Below are 21,806 nucleotides of genomic sequence, written 5' to 3'. Positions count from 1 at the left end.
CGGGGCTGCAAAGCTGTCCCTACACCCTGGAGGCTGACAGCTTTCCAAGCTAGCTTGGTTTCCTGTTGCTGCCTCCTGCCCAGGCACAAATTGCCTCACACACTGGCCCCGTGGACGTGCCCCTCAGAACTCTTCCCAAGCACAACGTTTGTTTCACATCATGAACTAATATGTTTTCCACTATTGGGAAGAGCTTTGTGACCCAGCATATTTCCCTCTTTGCTTTGCCTACCAGGAAGCACACAGGTAAGATTTTTACTTATTTGCTTTTAGATTGTTCTCAATTTGGAACCTTGATAGAGATTTTCTCCCTCCTATTTGGTTGGTTTCTTTCTTTGCTCATCTCATGTTTGGTGGGAAAATGTGGTGAGTCTATGTTGTAAGGTTTTTGGAAGCAGGCAGTATGAATAGAGCTTTAACAGGTTCCCATCATGATTGCAGAGTACAGAACTGGTCTGTATCCAATCTCCCTGAGCAATCACCTAGACTGGTAGTTCTAAGAAGGCTAAGATTAGACCTCAGCCTAATTCTCTTATGTATCTCCTACATATCTGACACTTAGTATCAATTTGGTGAATGTATTAGTTAAGTAATGCTAACTGCTAGACAATCCTCTAGTCTCAGTGGCTTATCACAATAAAGGCTTATCCCCACTCTTGTCTTAGTTGAATTTCATGCTCTATGAGTGACCTCCATGTGGTGAATTGGAGACCCAGGATCCTTTCATACTGTGGCTCTCCCATCCCCTGGGGCTTCCCTGGAGTTCTCCAGTGAATCTGTGTAGTCAGCTGACTGGTAAGCAGATAAAGAGGGAGCATAGGAGATTGCATGGGGCATTCTGGGGGCCAGGCTTTGAAGTGGTGGACCTCCCCTAGTCATATAACTAGTCCCACAGCCTCACCTAGAGTCCAGGGGTCTAAACATATGATTTAGGAAGAGGAAATTGGACCAAGCCAGAGTCTGCCACAGTGAGATATTGAACAATGAATGAACAAATCCATGAAGGACACAGAGAGCAGAGCAGGGCTCCAGGAGTACACATGTGAGGAGTCCAGTGAGCACATGTGTCTGCCTTGTAAACCTAGATGCAAGTCACTGGACTTGGTGCAGGGCTTTGGATTATAGGCCAGCATTTCCTTCTGTCCAAATCATAGGATTGTAGAATGTTGGAGCCGAACTGAGAGCCCTTTCAGAGATCACCAAGCCCAGCCTCCTTACGCTACAGATGGGGAAACAGAGGCCCAGTGAGCAGAGCTGACTCACCCAGAGTCAGCAGCCAGAACTCTGGTCTCAATCCCATGCCAATGATCACTTCACTTCTCTCAGGGAATCCCATCCATATCTCCGTCCACAATGTGCAAACCCCTGCTCTGCACAGAGAGATGGAGAGTCATGTAATTAAGTGACAGCTTGAGTTGATCATCTGATGGCCTGCTTACTCCATAGGATCATTGGAGAAATTCCCCAGCCTTACAACAACTGTTTGAAACTCAGCACCGGCTTCATTTCAGCATTCACTCCATTGGGATATTGGGAGTGGAAGACTACTCTTCCTAAGACTCATTTAAGCACTAGTATCTCTCAGCAACTCTCATATGTGAGGATGCAAAAGGTCTTCATGAGTCTTATGATAGGAACAGAAATTCCTGCAAACCCGCTAAAGAGCTTGGCCACCGTCAGTTACCTATTGCTGCTTAACAGAGTGCGTCTAAACATAGTGATGCAAAACACTAGCCATTTTATTTATTTGCTCACAATGTGGCAATTTGGGCAGGACCCAGTGGTAAGCTTAGCTCATCCCTGCGCCACTGGTGTCAGCTGGAACAACTTGACTACTTGGGGTGGAGGACCCATTGACAAGGTGGCTGGCTGCACTCCTGTGGCTGGTGAGGTGGTACTGGTGCTGGCTGTATCTACTAGGGCTGCTGACTGGGACATCTGTTCCCCTCGTCATCACCCCTTGGATGAGGTACAGGTGGTTGGCTTCTTACCTGGCTTCAGCTTCCCTAGAGTTCAAATGCAGAAGCATCCAGGCCACCACCACCACTTCATTCTCCTCACCCCTCCCCCTGCCCTTTTTTTTTTAAAAACAAGGTCTTGCCCAGTCACCAGGCTAGAGTGCAGTGGCATAATCATGGCTCACTGCAGCCTCAACCTCCTGGGCTCAGTGAATTATCCTGCTTCAGCCTCCTGAGTAGCTGAGACACGGTAGTGTGCCACTGTACCTGGTTAAATTTTGTATTTTTTGTAGAGATGGGCTTTCTCTGTGTTGCCCAGGCTGGTCTTGGACTCCTGCCCTCAAGTGATCCTCTTACCTTGGCCTCCCGAAGCACTGGGACTACACATGTGAACCACCACTCCTGGCCAGAATGTCCATCTTTTTTAAGGCTAACATTCCATTGTGTGGATAGACTACATTTTTTATCTGTTCATCTGTTTGTGGATGCCTGGGTTGTGCCCACCTTTTGGCTATTGTGAACATTGCTGCTGTGAACATTGGTGCACAAATACCTGTTTGCATCCTGCTTTCAATTCTTAGCCAGGCCTCCCTAAGCTTAGAGGTACAAATCTGGCACAGTGTTACTTCCACCGCATACTCTTGGTTAAAACAGGCCACAAGGCCAGGCTAGATTAAAAGGGAGGGGACTCCACGACGGCATGGCTCATTGAAAGCCATCAAAGTAACAGTCCCTGACAACCACCCTGGGAAAAGATCTTTGCAGACCCACTCACACAAACCCTTCCAAAGCCTGGCTGTGCTGCTGGATGCCCCTGGAATATCCAGGTTCCCGTGGCCTAAGCAAGGTCCTACTGGAGCCACTCAAGCCAGATCCCAACTGTTGCCTCCCTTGGAGAAGGCTGCACGCTTGTGCTGTGTTTTGTATTGCTGATGGTGGTGCCTCCTATTACATAATCTGTTATTTTGTGCTGCACAAGGCCCTGGTTACTTGTCAAAAGTTTCTAAAAGCCAGCTGTATCAGCTCCAGGCAACTGGGGGTGCTGCCTCTCCCTCATAGTATTAGTCACTCTGTACTTAGCTAAATTTAACTTTTTATCATCCAAATGATATTTTTGTGGGCTTGGGATTTTACATAATGCTACCAACTGCTGCAGGCTAAGAATTTCTCCTCTTTGTTATGCGTGTGTGTGTATGTGTGTGCGCGTGTGTTGGGTTTTTTCCCTCCATCAACTTCTGCACGATTAAGCAAGGCTTGTTCCGTTTCTCTTCCCTTGCTCTGCTTTCCCAGGTCTGGGTTTGGTTCTTTGGGCTCTGCTTTTGCCACTTGCCAGCAGAGAGAAAAATCGCTCCTAACAGCCTTTTAATGGCCCTGCAAATGCTTCCGCCACAGGTCTCTCCACTTTGAAGGTCTCTGAGGGTTTCCCTGCTGCCTCTAATAATCTGGGCTTCTGAAAGAGAAGCTCAGCTCCGGAGTAGAGTGTTTGTTGAAGAAGCTGGAAGGGAGGCAGAGTAGGGTCATGAAATAAGAAATCCAGCCAGCCAGCCTGCCCAAGGCATGGGGTCCATGATGCCAGCTCCTCCTCTCGGCCTGTGAGAGGGTGGGTGATGGTGAAAGCTTCAGAGCTGTTCTTGGGAGAACACAGGGAGGTGGGCTGGTGAGAGGATGGAGACCTAGCCTCAGAAGGGCCTGGAGCAGCACGCAGGGAGCTGGAGACACATCTCAGCCACCTGACTTCCCCTGAGTCCCTGCTGCTCAGAGGCTGTAGCACTCCTGTCCCTCACGCAGGGATCTCGGGTCTACACCATAACTGTGCCTGGGAGGTGCCTCCCTTCATTTTCCTGAGGAGGAAGCTGAAGATCAGCTCAGTGAGGTGAAGCAGCAGTAGTAATCACAGCAGTAGCAAAACACTGAGCACTTACTGTGTGCCAGGCATGGTGCTAAGCACTTGCTTTTGTTAGCTCATTGACTCTTCAGCCATTCTATGAATTAGGTACCACTATCCACTCTCTTTTTTAAATAGAGAAACCAAGTCCCAGAGAGGTTAAGCAGCTTGCTTGAGTGAGGCCTCATAACTGTGAAATGGAGGGCCACATTTCAGAACCCATCTACCTCCAGGACTCCTCTTGCCACCCACTTCTGTGGCCTCTTCTAGGCTACGTGGCTTTCCAAGGGGCACACTGGGACAAAGGGGAGAGATGGCACTTAGACTGTGCTCATTCCCTGGCGTTACTGGGCTGATTCCAGCCTGATTCCGGCCTGATCTAGTTGCCAAGTTCCTCCCATGCAAGCTGTCTTTAAAATAAAGCAGGGTGTATATGTATAGGCGGTCTCTGGGAGGATTAGCCAGAAACTGGAATTTGCCTCTGGGCAGGGAACTGGGTGCTGGGGAACAGGGACAAGAGAGAAACTTACTCTCACCCTCTACCCATTTTGTCCTTTTGAGTTTTGAAAGTTTTCAAAATACAGATGCATTCCTTGTCTTAAATTAAGTGATGTTATCTTATTAAAAAATTAGGAACAACTAGGTATATACCCAAAAGAATTGAAAACAAGGCCGGGCGCGGTGGCTCAAGCCTGTAATCCCAGCACTTTGGGAGGCCGAGACGGGTGGATCACGAGGTCAGGAGATCGAGACCATCCTGGCTAACACCATGAAATCCCGTCTCTACTAAAAAATACAAAAAACTAGCCGGGCGAGGTGGCGGGCGCCTGTAGTCCCAGCTACTCGGGAGGCTGAGGCAGGAGAATGGCGTAAACCCGGGAGGCGGAGCTTGCAGTGAGCTGAGATCCGGCCACTGCACTCCAGCCTGGGCGATAGAGTGAGACTCCGTCTCAAAAAAAAAAAAAAAAAAATTGAAAACAAATGTTCACACAAAAATTTGTACAGCAGTGTTCACAGTAGCATTTGTTCACAATAACCAAAAGGTGGAACCAACCCAGATGTCCATCAATGGATGAATGGGTAAACAAGGTGTAGTGTATATAATGGAATGTTACTCAGTCATAAAAAGAAATGAAGTACCAACACATGCTGTAACATTGGTGAACCTCAAAAACATTATGCTAAATGAAGGATGCCAGACACAAAAGGATACATATTGTATGATTCCATTTATGTGAAGTATCTAGAATAGGCAAACCCATAGAGGCAGAAAGATTAGTGGTTGCCAGGGGCAGGGAGGAGGGGAGGATGGGAAGTGATTGCTTATGGGTATAAGCTTTCTTTTTGGGGTGATGAAAATGTTCTGGTATCAGATAGTAGTGATAGTTGTACAACACTGTAAGTAGACTAATAACCATTGACCTATATACTTTGAAAGGGTGGGGTTTTGTTGGGTTTATAGATGGTCTTGCTGTGTCAGTCAGGCTGGAGTGCAGTGGTGTGATCACAGTCCACTGTGGCCTTGATCTCCCAGACTCAAGTTATCCTCCCAACTCAGCCTCCTGAGTAGCTGGAATTACAGGCATGTGCCACCACACCCAGCTAATTTATGAATTTTTCTAAAGATGGGGGGTCTCACTATGTTGCCCAGGCTTATCTTGAACTCCCAAGCTCAAATGATCCTCCTGCCTCAGCCTCTCTAAGTGCTGGGATTACAAGCATGAGCCATGGCACCTGGCTAAAAGGGCGGGTTTTATGGTGTGTGAATTATATCTAAATTGAAAAATATTAGGAACCATGCCTCCAGATGGAGTCAAAGGCCATGGTCTGTTGTCAGCACTCTGGACAGTTTGCCGTGGTGCCACCTACCATACGTATGGGTCTCTCTCTACCCATTCTTTAGCCACCTGCCTCACGGTCGCCATGTCAACGGAGGCTGGAGACAGCAGTGTTTAACTTCGGCAGCACTACCCACTCATTTGGAACTTACACTTTCCACAAGGGCCAGCCTGAGACGTGTGGACGTCTGGGCAGGTTAGTAGCTGGCACCCCATCAAACTGGTATTCTTTAAGTGTTTGTTTGACATTTATTTAGTGGGGATGAGGAGAGACTAATATTCTATTAATAGGAATCATATAGAGAAACAGATTCACTTGCTAATTAACTTCCATGGACTGAAACAGAGTCAGGGATCTGAAAAATTTTGAGGAAAGCGATTCTGACTTCTGTTGTTCTTGTCTCCTAAGGTATCTTTTTGTTTTGTTTTTCTTTCCCCTGCAGTTTTCCAAATCATTCAAGAAGTATATTGAAGATTTAGGCCAGGCGCGGTGGCTCACACCTGTAATCCCAGCAGTTTGGGAGGCCGAGGTGGGCGGGTGGATCACGAGGTCAGGAGATAAAGACCATCCTGGCTAACATGGTGAAACCCCATCTCTGCTAAAAAATACAAAAAAATTAGCTGGGCATGGTGGTGGGTGCCTGTAGTCCCAGCTACTTGGGAGGCTGAGGCAGGAGAATGGTGTGAACTCGGGAGGTAGAGCTTGCAGTGAGCTGAGATCGCGCCACTGCGCTCTAGCCTGGGTGACAAGAGTGAGACTCCATCTCAAAAAAAAAAAAAAAAGTGTATTGAAGATTTAGATTTAAAATTTAAAGGAATGAAATGACATTTGTTCCTGGGAAATAGCAACACGATGTATTATTTGGTCTTGGATGCACTGCTCCCCTCCAGGACTGTGACTACACGTGTATGGAACATACATTACGTGCAACAAACCCCAGCAAGGAATTATGTTTTGTTGTGACTTTCCATGTCCCCTTAGGGCAGTGGACAGATTCACTGTTTACCATTTATGTGAGGGGTCACTGGAGGAAAACTGAGTTAGTTTTAATTTTAATTTCTTTCCAGGGATATTTTGAGCCCCCTGCCCCTAGAGGTCTGTTCCCCAAATAGCTGCCTACTGGGCTGGCTCCTTAGCCTGACCCTGCATTCACTTTTTTCACTTTTAATACTTTTAGTCAGAAACATAATTCCCTTCAGTGCCTGTCTTTGCATTCCGAGAGTGCTTTTTTCTCATAGCCCCTGTGGATCTGATTCTGCGAGGTGTGAGTCACCACTGCCCTTCTCACCTGCTGAGAAGCATTGTGGTGGGCTGGAGTGGGGCTGGACTACCAAATCTGGCTCGCCATTGATGGGTGTGTTACCACGGCAAACCCTCAACCCTCTCAACAGCTTTTCCTCACCTCAAACATGGGGAGACTTCAGAGTTGCTGGCCTCAGCTGTGGCCTACGGTGGCTTGTAGAGGCGAGGCTGGAAGGCCAGCTTGCTCATGGTCACTGGGAGGGCTGGGACCTGCATCCACTCTGCTGTGGGTGCCTGGGCTGTTTCATTTGTTCTGGGGGTCGAGGGTGTATGTGGGTGTGTACATGTAGCCGTGAAGACAAGGGGCTGGGGCAGGACAGTGATGGAGCCTCAGTCCCACAGAGGAGCCTGCGTGGGGGTGGGCATGCAGGACGCAGTGGCGGTGGCGGGGTTGGGTGCGTGAAGAGCCGCCCGCTCCCTGCAGCCACACCTCCCACTGCTGTGCATTGCTAGCTATCTTCGCACCTCCCCAATTCCACTCTTCCTCCTCTGACTCTTACTGTCTGGCCACTCACTTGGCAGTTGATGACTTTGCCATCCCCAGCCACCATTCCATGTCCCATTGTTTGGGGCATGCTTGCCCCTAGCGGGCATGGACTGGTGTCTAAGGAGACCTCCACCATGCCTGTCCTCAGCTCTTAAAGCAGGGTTGCCCTGGAATTGGGCATCAGTTCCTGAAATACTCCCAGCTTCCATAACCAGCAGACAAGCGGCCTCTCTGTCATGGTCATTGGAGAGCCCTGTAGGCTGCTATCTGCTCTCTAGGCCCAGGGTCAGGAGGCTTGTATGTGTGTCAGGCAAACAAGAATGTGTATGGAGCTGCGAGGTGGGCTACCCGCCTTGTCTGTGGTCCCTGTAGGAGCCCTGGGTTGGGTGGTGGCTTCAGTGGTACCTGTGAAGACTGTTGTCTCTGAGGCTGTTGGACCTGGGACTCTTTGGAAGTCCGTTTCTCCAGTTTTTTTCATTTTGTTTTGAATGCTTGTCTCTGGCCTCTGTGTAGTCAGATCACACTCTGCCCAGATGGAGGGGCTTGCTGGAAGGTTGAAGCCATTTGCATCACCCCACAATATGACCACACCCCTGCCCCGGTATCAGGATGCCATCCTCTCGGACTATGTCTCCCACTCTTCTTCCTGCATTATTTTATTTTCCAGCCTCCCCTCTGCGGTCTGAAGTCCTCCAATCCCAGTGAGGTTCATGAGTGAAAATCAAGGTTTGAGACAGAGCTCCAAGGGGCTTCTGAAATAAGATGGCTTATGGTATGTGCTGGTAGTCTCAGTTCCCGCTCCCTGAGCAGTTTTCCTAAGTAGAAGGGGTGCCGGGCAATGTTGGGGTGTATCTGTCACCAATACTGAGTTAGGAACTTGCCTCCTGAATGGTCCTGGACTGGGTCCCTTTGTAAAATGGAGACGCCTTTAGTCAGATGTCCCCTGTTCACCCCTCTTGGTCCATCAGCATTGTGAGTCTCCCAGTTGGATTGGTGTGGAGTGATCAGAGTCCAGGTGTCTCATCTCCTCTCCCATTGTGCTTCTCCCTGCAGAATGCTGGCACGTGTGTCCTGGTCCTTGACACCCTTCTGTGAGCCTAGGGACCCATTTCTCCTCCTGTGACAGGGACATCAGTGGAACCGTCTCAGACCCACAGGTAAAGCCGTCCACCTGTGCAGTAGCACTCTACTTCCCAGAGCTGAGGCTCTGTAGGCCACCCTAGCCTTTGGAGTTTGAGGGTACAGAGACTTTATTGCTGTTTCCTTTTTCCCCTAAAAACCGGACTGTTGTTGGGCGCAGTGGCTCACACCTATAATCCCAGCACTTTGGGAGGCTGAGGCAGGAGGATCACTGGAGACCAGGATTTCAAAACCAGCGTGGGCAACATAGTGAGACTGCATCTCTAAAAAAAAAAAAAAAATTTACTGGGTGAGGTGCCACATGCCTATAGTCCCAGCTACTGGGGAGGCTGATGTGGGACAATCACTTGAGCCCAGGAGTTCGAGGCTGCAGTAAGCCATAGTCGCACTATTTCACTCCAGCCTAAGTAACACAGTGAGACTGCGTCTCTTAAAAAAACACTAAAAACCTGACTTTATCTGATTAATGTGGGGTAGATTGTATTTATTGATTATGCTTTTGCAAATATTGACTTCTCTTCACTAAATAGGAAAGACCGATGTTTTGCCTCTGGTAGCTTTCGATTCCAAATACGATAAAAACTCCTTGGGTCAGCCTTGAGTCCCTAATGGCTGCTATTCTCCTGTTTATAGAGCACCCCAGGGTGGCTCTTTTCTGTTTGCTGTTGAGGCTCAGCCTGACCTGCTCTACCCTTAGTACGTGGAACAGGACAGGCAGGAGTTTTGCTTCTTCTGTGCCTTGGCTGGGAAGCTCAGGCTCTGGCTACTACCTGGCTTTGGCAGAGAGCAGAGGCTGGGCTGCTGCCTTGCTCAGCTGCCCACAACTCATGGTCAGTGGCCCAGAAACAAGCATGAGTGTGTTTTTTAATGCACCATCCCTCTGGATGCACAGTGAGAAACCAAGGCTGAGTGGAGGGCGGGCCTGAGCCTCTGTCTTGAGTCTCAGGGAGTGCCAGGTCTAGAGATTGAATGGCCCAGGGAGATGCAGTCTCTCGCCTCCCACCCCCAGCTGACAGCAGGAGCCCCTGGCCTCCCAAGCTTCTTTCCATTTTGTATTTGTGAGTCTGAGGCACAAACCCTGGCCTTGGCCTCATTTTCTATGCCAAGGCCTTTGTTGGGTGGAACAGGAGGTAAAGTGATTTTTCCTTCTTTTTTTCTAAATTTTGATGAATCCTTCTCCCTGTGCACTCATTGGCTAGTTTCAGCTTTGGAGGCACGGAGGATGGATGTTCCATCAAGGGAAGCTAGCAAAGCCAAGTTGAGGATGCTGGTGGGGATTAATGGTTTAATGTACCCAGCCCCTGCTGCATGGGGCTAAGTCCCACAGTAACCATGAGCTGTGCCTGTTAGGGTCCCTTTTTACACAGGAAGCCGAGGCTCAGAGATGGCAGATATCAGCTCCAGGTTGCACAGCTAGTCAGTAGTGGGATTGGGATTGGACCGAGTCTTGACTTGGAAGCACATGGCATGGTTTTCCAAATTTGGCCCGTGACTCACAGGGCTCTTGGTTCAGCCCAGGCTCAACCGTCACTTGCTGTCTGATCTCAGGTAAGTCCCCTCCCTTCTCCAGGTGCCCATATCTTCTCTGGGAAGACGGGGCACATTGTGATGGGGCCTCTTAAATTGCCTCTGGCTCCGTAGTTCCAGGCTGGCACTGTGGGCTGTTATCTTCTCTAATTGCTCATTCTTTTCAGTTGCTGTGAAAAGGCCTCCAAGTGCTAAGAAGAGAGAGTGCTATGTTGTATTTTTTGTTGTTCTGTTTTGTTTTAATTCACTTTCCAAGGTGTCCCAGCTACTGGGAGTGGGTGTAGGGGAGGGCGCATAGTAACACTCAGCCCTGACTTGCAGCTTCTCCAGGGGTCACTTGGGTTCTGCGGGGTTGGGGCTCGTGGTTGTCCTGTTGCCAAAGGTCTTGGCTGCCAAGTCGAGGCAGGGCCCAGTGAGAGCTCTTCTGCCCTGCATGGCCTGAGCACTGATATTGCTCTGGGGAACCCTGCTTCAACATGGCCTTGGTCTCCTGTCTCCTTTCTTATAGGAAGGAGGTTCTTTTCCTTCTTAACAACTGCATTCCAGAGTGCAGTGACTTTGCAGAGACCATGGCCTTGCAGCCCACCTCATCCGAAGGTCTTCACTTAGACCTAAAATGTCTTCAGGAATTGTTCTGCTCCACTCATTTGTCCATAAAGTATTTATTGTTACTTAGTATGCACCAGTGACTATTCTAGCTGCCAGAGACGCCACTGTGAACAGGCGTCCTGCCCAGACAGGCGTCCCTGCCCGCATCTAGTTTATACGCTGGTACATTCTCTGCGCTTTGCTTATGCAGTTCCAGCATCCTGAAGTTCCCTCTTCCCACCTCTACCTGTCAGGTTCCTGTTTCCCCTTCCAAGCTCATTTCAAACAGCTCCTTTCCTCTAAATTTCTTTGGAAGACCTGGGTCCACATTAGCCTCTTCTTCCTCCCTCTGTGCTGTCATGGCATACTGCTTGAACCTCATAGAATTCTTGGCATGATTTTCCCTGAAATATTTCGGTAAGTGTCTGTGTCTGCTGTCGGCCTGGGAGCCCTGTAACGTGGGAGACTTGCCTTTGGGTGCCATCCTTTTCCCGCAGATCCTAGACTAGAGAGCTGGTACCACCTGCTTTTCTCAAAACCCACCCAGACCCAGAAAATGGCAGGGCCCATGTGAGGATGATTAGGGTTGCCCCCTCCACACCTCTGCACCCCCGCTTGGGAGTTTGTGGCATAGTGACCACCAGGCCCTGGTAGCAAGAGTCATGGGGTGGAGGGAGGCCACACTCCCTGGGGTCGTCTAAGAACGAGATATTTCCTTCTCCTCTCTCCTCCACAGGGGACTGAGGAAGGAAAGGGCTCAAGGACCAGGGTTTATTTTTAGAAAAGCTCCTTGCTGTGGAGGAACCCAGAGCCCTTCCTTCCAGAAGGTGGGGGTGGCAGGTGGTGGATGGGGGTAGCTGGGGTTGTACTGGGGTTGTACTAGTACTGCCTGGCTGTCTTTCACAGAAGGGGTCTGCCTTAAAGATGAGGGTCCTAGCCAAGGAGAATATTTGCCCTCAGCCCCCACAGTTGAAGACGTTTGCCATTCGGCATTGGTGAACAGAGCTTCTGGCATTGCCGTGAGCGTCAGTGTCCCTCGGGCAGGAGCTAAGCGGGGAGGGTCCTGGGCCCAGGCAGTGGCTTCCTTCCGGACTCGGACTCCCTGTGGCTCAGGCAGGGAGGGGCACTTCCTGCCATTGTTTCTGTGACAGGCCTCAGAAGGTCACTGTCTCCTGAGGAGAAAGAGAGCTCATGACATGGGCAGGGCCTCAGACCACAGCAGCAACAACACAAACTTTCCAGGGCACGTCCCTACCTCCCCATGCTGTACCCCCACCCCCACCTCCAGCCCTTTGGATGAAGTCCCATCCCAGGCGAAGAAGGGGCTTCTCTCCACCCGCAGCAGCATTGGAGCCCTACCCGCAATGAGGGCCTTGTTTCCTAGTCCCTCCTCTCAGGCAGCCCCAGGTCCCACATGGGAACATGGGCCTGTCCGTCCCTGTGAGGTTTAGGTCTGTGATAAGTCTCACATATTAGAAGGCTGCCCAGAGAGCCCAGAGCATGCAGAGGCTATGGAGAGGAAGTAGAGGGCTGAGCACCCTCATGCCCTGGAGCAAAGATGCTGCCCTGAGGTCCGCAGAGAGCTCCTCCTCAGTTCCTTTGCTGTCCCCACAGAGCGTGGTAGGAAGCTGGGCACAATCTGATGACCCGTGTCATGCCCTGGCCAGCTCTGTCACCTGTGCCCCTCCTGACTGCTCCTGTGTACATTTCATTTATCGACATGGTTCTTTGACACACACCCGACGCTGCTCAGTACGTGGGGCTTCAGCCAAAAATTGCTGGCTCTTCTCAGTCTCCTCTTCTTCCTGTTCCCCGGAGCTCTGGGGACCCACCCCTACATTTGCCTTGTGTGCTCTGATGCAGCATGTCTTCCTGAGACTGTACTTTCTTTTCTTCCTTTTTTTTTTTAAGGAATTATTTATTTACTTATTTTAGAGATGGAGTCTTGCTCTGCCACCCAGGCTGGAGTGCAGTGGTGTGATCATGGCTCACTGCAGCCTTGAATTCCCAGGCTTAAGCAGTCCTCCCACCTCAGCCTCCTGTGTAGCTGGGACTACAGGTACATGCCACCACACCTGGCCCAGAATGTATTTTACTTTCAACCAGGTGGCAGAAGCCTGCATTCCTCTGGCTTGTGTTGAATTGTGCTTCAGAAGGATGTCTTCTGGCTGCTGTGTTGAGAGCAGGCTAGCTGGGGTGAAGAGAGGAAGCAGGGGGCCTGTGGTGAGACAATTGTGTTTCTGGGCAATGCTTTTGGTCACTTGTTGAGGTTTGTGCAGGCATACCATGCTTGCAGGGGAATGGGCATGGGTCTATTTCACTTGTGCTGTTGAGGGCCAGGAAGGAAGCTGGCCTGGCCTACCTGAGGGCATGTGAGGCCAGGTACCCTGCTGTCTCGGTCAGTGGTGGTCTGGGGCTGGGGGTTTCTCTGGATCTCTGCCTGTAGGTTCTTAGCATGGGAAACTCTTTCTCACCACCTTTCTTCTCTTTCTTCCTCTCATTTCTGTTTTTCCTTGGCTAGCTCCCGTCTTCGGTTCATTTCCGGTACTTCTCCATGGTGGGTGTCCAGTGCACCCATGTTGATGACCTCATCCCGCCTGCAAGGAGGCGGCTGGAGGCATGAGGGCTCAGCACTGCAGGTGCCTGGAGGCATTCCCGTATGCGCTGAGTCTTCATGCCCTTCGGTAGCCAGGTGTCGTCAGCAGGAACTTTCTGGATCTGTGTTCCTGTGTCACTTCCTTTCTTTGTTTCTTCACACACTTCCTGAGACATGAACCCTGCCTGGAACAATTGCTTTTGTTCCTGGAGACAGTGTTCAGAGCTTGGAATTCTCAGAGGGATTCCTGAGATGGCGCCATTCAAGCCGGGGGGTTGAATAGCTTGAGACTCTTCATTTCAGCAGCATGATTGACCCCTCAGTGGATCAACAGCGATTCATTCCACTCATATTTAGTGAGTACCTACTATTCTAGGAGCTGGGCATAAAGATGTGATAAAACGTTAAAAACTTCTGGCCCTCCTGGAGCTTGTATTCTAGTGGGGGGTAGACACTCGATAGACAAATAGGCAGTAAAACCTGTAAGCACATCAGATGGTGATCAGAGCTGCAGAAGCAGGGGAAAGGAAGGCCTCCCAAGTTGGGGACATTTAGGTGAAGACCTGAAGGATGTGGGGAGCGAGCCAGGACGGTAGCTAAGGGAGAAAGGCCCTGAGGCAGGAGCTTGTCCAGGATGTTAAGGAAACTGGAGTGAGTGAGTGAGGGGAAGAGAAGCAGGGGAGGAGGTCGGAGAATATTGAGGGCCCCCTTGTAGGCTGTATCAGGACTTTGGCCCTGACTCTGAGTGACCTGAAGCTTCGGAAGTGTTTGAGCAGTAGAGGGTCAGGATCCGAAAGGATGGTTTCTGGCTATGGTGATGAGAGCAGGCTGGATGGGAGGAAGGGAGGAAGCTGGGGGACTGTGGGGAAACGATTGCAATAAGGAGAGGCAGTGGATGTGTGGGGGCTGCAAGCTTGTTGAGCCCCAGGTATGTTCTAAAGGTAGAGCCAGGCCGGGCGTGGTGGCCCTAGCCTGTAATCCCAGCAGTTTGGGAGGCTGAGGCAGGCAGATCACCTGAGGTTGGGAGTTCAAGACCAGCCTCCAGCCTGACTAACACAGAGAAACCCTGTCTCTACTAAAAATACAAAAATTAGCCAGATGTGGTGGTGCATGCCTGTAGTCCCAGCTACTTGGGAGGCTGAGTCAGGAGAATCACTTGAACCCGAGAGGTGGAGCTTGTGGTGAGCCAAGATCATGCCATTGCACTCCAGCCTGGGCAACGAGAGCAAAACTCTGTCTCAGCATACATACATACATACATACATACATACATACATACATACAAACAAATAAAAAAATACATATAGAGCCTAGAGGAATTCTGAGGCATTGGGTGCCCCTTGCTTAAAAGAAGAAGACGCAAGAAGTCATCTAGGCCGACCTTTATACCTAACCCACTGGAAAACTGAGGCCTAAGAAAAGAAGTGACGGCCGGGCGCAGTGGCTCAAGCCTGTAATCCCAGCACTTTGGGAGGCCGAGACGGGCGGATCACGAGGTCAGGATATCGAGACCATCCTGGCTAACACGGTGAAACCCCGTCTCTACTAAAAAAATACAAAAAAAAACTAGCCGGGCGAGGTGGCAGGCGCCTATAGTCCCAGCTACTTGGGAGGCTGAGGCAGGAGAATGGCATGAACCCGGGAGGTGGAGCTTGCAGTGAGCCGAGATCTAGCCACTGCACTCCAGCCTGGGCTACAGAGCGAGACTCCGTCTCAAAAAAAAAAAAAAAGAAAAAAAAAGAAAAGAAGTGACTTGTCCAAAATTTCATGGCAAACTGGCTAGTTGCAGAGCCAAGATTTGGGCTTCTGGAATGCAGGGCCAGTGTTTTTACAGCTGAAACAATGAATGGTTCCAGTGAAGTTGAGGTCCAAGGGAAGAAGGACTGGCCCCAAGGTCCCAGAGCCAAGCCGCAGGGTCCTGACAGCACCTACAGTGGCCAGGGTGGCAGCCTCCACTGGCTGGCAGGAGCCTGAGGCTTTGTGAGCTGAGGATTCTTGGCACTCTGGGCCTTCAGCAGCTCTCTCTGGACCAGCATTTTGACCTTAGCTGTGCTGAAGTCTTGACGATGTCAGGCCTTGGGCAGATCAAAGTCAGTGCTCCTGTGCATTATTCACTTGGCTCATGCCGTGCCTCCATGGAGTGTCAGGCCCGAACAAATAAGAGAGTCTTGCTGTGAAGGCGCTAAGAGTTCAAGGGAGACAGACGAGCAAACCCAGGGAGCCTGTATGATCAGGGTCATCGGTTCGTGTTAGAGGCATATGCAGGGAAATGGCCAAGGCCAGGGGATCATCACTGTAAGGACAGTCATGAAAACAACTTCTGTTGCTGCCAGATGCCCCAGGGAACACAAACCAGAGGCCTTGTGTCTACCAAGGTGGTTTGTTTAAAACCATGATTCAGTTAGCCTGGTGTGGTGGTGTGCACGTGTAGTCCCAGCTACTCAGGAGCCTGAGGTGGGAGGATTGCTTTAGGCCAGGAGGTCAAGGCTGTAGTGGCTATGATTACCTCATTGCACTCCAGCCTGGGCGACAGAGTGAGACCTGTCTCTAAATAAACAAATTCATGATTCAGTCTCTTGGAATACAACAGGCAAAGAAGGTCGGTGGGGACTGAGATCTGACTGCCCTACAGGTAACTGTGTCACTAAGAACAGGTTTCCCTTAAACCGCCAGGACCATACACTTAGGTTGATCACTGTGGGGTGTCCTCGCATTGCATTGGATGACTTCCCTTTGCTTCTTTGTGAAGAAAGCTGGTACTTTTCTTTTTTAGTGTGCAAGGCTGCTCTAATGACAAGTTTTAAGGTCTCCTGTGGCTGGTGGGATTCGGAATGAGACCTGTGAAGTTCCCAGCTCAGCATGGGAAGAATCAGGTGTCATCTTTACACGTCTCAGCATGAGGGCTGCCTGTGGGGGATGGGAGGGAAAGATTCTGCTTTTGCTCTCCTGGGAGGAGTTGAATCTATAGGCCAAAGGGGAGGGAAATCCAGTTTGCTTTTTCTTTCAGTCTTTTAATTCATCGTCCCCATCACAGTAAATGTATTGTTGAGGAATGACAACTTGGAAATTACTTCCATTGATTGGTGTATGGGCTGCCCCGGTAAACCATTCTCAACTGCCCTTTGCTCTGGTGAATGCCCTGGTGCTCACAGGTGATTACAGGACATGGCTAGGGACACAGTGCCCAGAGGTGGAGCAGGCAGAGCCAGGAGGCAGGCTGAGGCCTGACTGGGCTTGGTGTTGGGCTAGCCCCATGTCCTTGCAGAAAGCGAGTTCTTAGTGTTTTCTTCTGAGGCTGGACAAGGGAGCGGAGACAGTGAGGAAACTGGAGACAAGCTCTCTGCCCTTAAATAGCTCAGGGCAGCATCTTCCCCCACAGCACATATTGTTCAGCCTTTTCCTTCCTCTCCCCAGCCTCCTCCCTCCTGCTCTGGGATGCAGCATTCTAACACACCTTGCTGGGGACTTCCTTGCGTTTTCTGTGGCAATTCTCAGGTGTAGACATAGTTCTATGACAACTGAGGTTGAGTGCTATGTTTAGGTTGTGCCTCCAAATTAGTAGTGGGCACTATAATTTTTAAGAATTTGTTTTTTAGAAGCAAGATCATTCTGTCACCCAGGCTGGAGTACAGTGGTGCGATCTTAGCTCACTGCAGTCTCGAACTTGCATGTCACAGATGCATACCACACCCAGCTAATTTTTAAATTTTATGTAGAGATGGGATCTCGCTATGTTGCCCAGGCTGGTCTTGAACTCCCATCCTCAAGTGATCCTCCCACCTTGGCCTCTCAAAGTGCTGGAATTACAGGCATGAGCCACCATGCCGGACTGGTAGTGGGTTTTAGAACTCACTCCACCACCCCCAGGAAAAGGGAACCTGATGGCTTGTCCCCATGGAGCTTGCACTAGAGCTTTCTAGGGCACAGGTTCCCAGATGGGAGGAGTGGCCTTAGGTAGGCCACTTAACACATGACAAACATGTACTAAGCACCTTCTGTGTGCCTGAACTGCACTATGTGCTGGAGGCAAAAATAATATGTAAATGTTGTGCTTTGAGGGGCTTGGGAAAGAGAGCCACTTCTTCATTATCCCTCCAGTGCCTGAAATTTCACTATTGGTCCCTTATTCCTTTTAGACAAGCCTTGCCCTCTTTCTAGTTTTCATTCAAATGATAAATACTATTGGGAAATATGTTGCATTCACTCTTTGATACTTCACTGTGGATATGTTTATTGAGTGAACCAAGAAGCAGGGCAAGTTGATGACAGTGAGATAGGAGTGCGGAGGTGGCATCTCGGCAGGAGGGAGCTTGTCCTACATCACAAGTTGGCCCAGGGTCAGCCCACACTATGTCCCACTGCAAGGGGATATTTGAGGTCGTAAGTGTGTGTTTTTGAAACATTAAAGCATCTCCCAAAAATGGTCTAGGTTTGAAAATACTTTGACCAAAGGAAAGAAAACAAATAAGAAAACCAGTACAGAGCACCTGTGCACTGTGTCAGGCACTTATTAAGTGCTCAATAAAGGATGTTCTTCCCTGGAACAAATAGGAGTGGCCATGGCTCCTGGCACTTCCAGCTACCTGGGAAAGGTGGCCGTGCACCTGGCTGGCAGAGCTCTCTGATCAGTGTCAGTCCGGGGTATGCCTGGGAAAGGTGGCCGTGCACCTGGCTGGCAGAGCTCTCTGATCAGTGTCAGTGTGGGGTATGCCTGGGAAAGGTGGCCGTGACCTGGCTGGCAGAGCTCTCTGATCAGTGTCAGTGTGGGGTATGCTTGGGAAAGGTGGCCGTGCACCTGGCTGGCAGAGCTCTCTGATCAATGTCAGTGTGGGGTATGTGTGGGGAATGGGGCACATGAAATGATCAGTTCCTTCATATGTGAAGTCAGGAAAGGATTCTGGAACCAGGGAGTTCTAGACATTATGTGGAGTTATAGAAACACAGTGGAAAGGGTGGTGTTAGATGCTGTTCCTGCCTCAGGTGAGTCTGACTGGGTCTCAGTCTTTACTGATAGAGAAGAAGAATGGCTAATGCCTTTTCTGGACATTTCATATGAATGGAGTCATATATGATGTGGTCTTTTGCATCTGTGTCTGGCTTCTTTCACTCAGCATTGTGTTTTCATGGTTCATCCGTGCTGTACCTTGTGTCAGCGCTGCATTACTTTATTTATTTATTTATTTTGAGACAGAGTCTCTCTCTGTTGCCCAGACTGGAGTGCAGTGGCGCGATCACGGCTCACTGCAAGCTCCGCCTAGCAGGCTCAAGCGATTCTCCTCCCTCAGCCTCCCAAGTAGCTGGGATTATAGACGTCCGCCACCACGTCCAGCTAATTTTTGTATTTTTAGTAGAGACGGGGTTTCACCATGTTGGTCAGGCTGGTCTCGATCTCTTGACCTCAGGTGATCCACCCACCTCAGCCTCCCAAAGTGCTGGGATTACAGGTGTGAGCCACCGTGCCCAGCTTGCGTACAAGTTTTTATTGGACATGTTTCATTTCTCTTGTGCATATGCCTACAAGTGGCATTGCTGGGTCTTATGGTAACTCTGTGTTCAGCATATTTGAGGAATTGCCAGACTGTTTTCCAGAGAGGCTGCAGCATTTTACGTTGCACATTATTTTATCTGCATGGAGAATCGTATAGTGTGGTGGTTAATGCAGGTTCCAGAACCTAACGGCCTGGGACACCTTGGGCAAGTCCCCTCAACTCACTGTACCTCAGTTTCTTCACCTGTGAAATGCAGACCTTATTAGTCCTTATTGCATGTGGTCATGTGGAGGAAAGGAGTGGGTGTCTGCAGAGTCCTTGGTAAGGCTGTGTGCGTGTCACCTGCAATTCTGACTTCCCCTGGGCATAGGTGCCTGCATGCCTGGGTGCTCTGTCAGTGGTATTTTCTGTGGATGTAGAGTTGTCCTTACAGGGCACTGCCTTTGTCAGTGCTTTCTAGTCTTCTGATTGCCCCTGGAAATAGGCCTCCCAGGCTATCAGTGCCTGGCACATCTGTGCATCTCTCTCCTCAGCTGGAGGGGCTTCCTGAGGGTACTGCGCCAGCTGTGGGATCTGAGAGGCTGTGGGTGGGACTTGGAACAGTGCCAGCATGGAGAGGCATCTAAATCCAGGCACACAGCGGGACCCGGAGCCAGGCATCCAGGAGCCAGGACCTGTTTGGGTCTTTAAAAAAGCAGCGTGGAGAAGGTTAACCCAGCCCTTAGCTACGTGCCTAGTTCTCCTCTGCCCTGGTCTCCTACTCTGTGATCAGCCATGTGGAAGGAGATGGTGTTCAGGCCAGGAGCCTGTGGGAAGTCTGCCAGTGCTGCAGGTGTGGCCCAGAGCCCCCAGGGCTTCACCAGCCCATAGGCACAAAGGTGGGTCTGCTTCCTCTCCATAGAGGAGTATCTCGCTTGTCCCGCCAGCCAAGCCCTGGCTGAACAGTAGCTTCCCAATCTTGCTGCGCTGGGTGCTCTCCGAGGAGCATAGGGAGGCAGATTCAGAGAGCCAGACTTGCCTTTGCCCTCATCTCCAAAGGAGTTCTGGTATGTATGAGGTTTCATTCTTTAAAAACATATATATATAGGCCGGGCGCGGTGGCTCAAGCCTGTAATCCCAGCACTTTGGGAGGCCGAGACGAGCGGATCACGAGGTCAGGAGATCGAGACCATCCTGACTAACACGGTGAAACTCCATCTCTACTAAAAATACAAAAAAAAAAAACTAGCCGGGTGAGGTGACGGCGCCTGTAGTCCCAGCTACCCGGGAAGCTGAGGCAAGAGAATGGCGTGAACCCGGGAGGCGGAGCTTGCAGTGAGCTGAGATCCGGCCACAGCACTCCAGGCTGGGTGACAGAGCGAGACTCCGTCTCAAAAAAAAAAAACCATATATATGTTTTTTTTTTTTTCGGCAAAATCGACAGTTCTGGGTGAGCGTGAAGGAGGGAATCAGTTGCCTCCCTTATCTGGCAGGTGCTTGCTCTGCCTACTGAATCAGTGAGATCCAGCGAGGAAGGGGAACTCAGCCCCTGGGATGGGGATATAGACACGTGTTAGAATGCACATGCACAGACGGGAGGCACAGAGTGCAGCTAGAGCAGAGAGAAGGCAGCAGCTGACATCCAATGGAGAAAATTTCATAGGAGAGGGAGCATTTCAAATGGGCTTTGAAGGATGTGGAGGAGTTTATCAGGAGTAAAGGGGGAAAGGCAGCCCTCTGAGCCTTCAGTACTCTAAGTGCATGGTATCTTTGGGGAGTGCTGAGAAGTTTCAGGTTCTTGAAGTGCAGAGACAAAGGCTGGCAGGATGGAGATCGGGCTGGGAAGGAAGCTGGTCCCTGAGCTCAGCTCTCAGGAGTGGACACTTGGGAGCCCGTGGGATTCGGGGGACTCACTCACCAACCTTGTGGCTGTCTCTATGGCATCTGTGTGTTTGCTTCTAATTAGGAGGGGCTTCCTTTTCTCCATTTGCATATTAGCTCACTGCAGCCTTGAATTCCTGGGCTCAAGCAATCTTCCCGCCTATGCCTCTGGAGTAGCTGGGACTACAGATGCAGGCCACTGTGCCTGGCTAATTAAAAAAAAAAATTCTCTTTTTGTAGAGACAGAGTCTTACTATGTTGCCCAGGCTGGTCTTGAACTCCTGAGCTCAAGCGATCCTCCCAGTTTCCCAAAGTGCTGGGATTACAGGTGTGAGCCACTGTGCCCGGCCTGCACATGTTTCTTTTCTCGCACTGCTGCCCTCCTATGATAGGGCTCCAGCTGGTGGTCCCTGACACCCTCCACCCTGCCTAGATGTCCAGCTCCCCATCCTGGTCCTGACTTACATCTGGCGCTTTCTTCCTCCTCCCATGAGCCCTGACCCATTCCGGGCCTCTTTAGGACCCAGATCCTTGTTCCCCTGAGAGTATCTCCCAGAGCCTGTGGGCCAGCACACATCCCAGAGGACAGAAATGGGAAATGGGCCCATGATTCTGTTGTCCAGGTGCAAGAAGTCAGACAGGAGGGCATCTCCCTGCAACCTGGGTCCTTGGGGTGACCTGCTTTCTGTGAGGCTGTGCTGCTGCGTTTGATTCTTCTCTCTTTCTCTGGACTGTCTGCTCTGCTGAGCACACTGACGTCAGGAATCTGTGTCACCTTTGGTCTCCCTGTGGCCTGGCAGCTGTAATGTATCACTTTCGACGTGTCCCCTGCATCACTACAGAGGGCCAAGGCCAGCAGAGAAAGGAGGATTATATGTTGTTCCCATCTGGCTGCAGCTGCTTCCCGAGCTCTGTCCAGCTGTTCCGCATACCCACTGCCAAGTGGCAAATGTAGGGGCAAGGTCAGCCCAGGAGCTGGGGACCTGCCTATCATCTTCACGTGAATGTCTTCAAGGCTATTTCTGTTCTTGCCATTATCCCAATGGTTTTGGGCGATAAATATAGACACAGATTGAAAAGCCCCAGTGGAAGGCAGGCAGGCAGGCAAGTGAGGCAGGCCACACTGGAGAGTGTG

At 50.4% G+C, this 21,806-nt stretch overlaps 1 protein-coding gene across 4 annotated transcripts in view; it reads left to right on the top strand.

Annotated features, from left to right (window-relative positions):
• The window catches only part of PITPNM2 (phosphatidylinositol transfer protein membrane associated 2), a 177,855-nt gene that overhangs the window by 32,947 nt on the left and 123,102 nt on the right, over positions 1 to 21,806 (top strand). For all 4 annotated transcript variants that reach the window (XM_026457386.2, XM_026457384.2, XM_026457385.2 and 1 more), the window contains exon 2: positions 8,525 to 8,628. The gene's annotated coding sequence lies outside the window, so the exon portion shown is untranslated. The remainder of the gene's footprint in view (positions 1 to 8,524; positions 8,629 to 21,806) is intronic.

This window comes from Piliocolobus tephrosceles, chromosome 10, assembly GCF_002776525.5.
Source record: "Piliocolobus tephrosceles isolate RC106 chromosome 10, ASM277652v3, whole genome shotgun sequence".
Taxonomy (NCBI): Eukaryota; Metazoa; Chordata; class Mammalia; order Primates; family Cercopithecidae; genus Piliocolobus; species Piliocolobus tephrosceles.
Note: the sequence above shows the minus strand (reverse complement) of the source record. Positions and strands in the feature narration are given on the sequence as shown.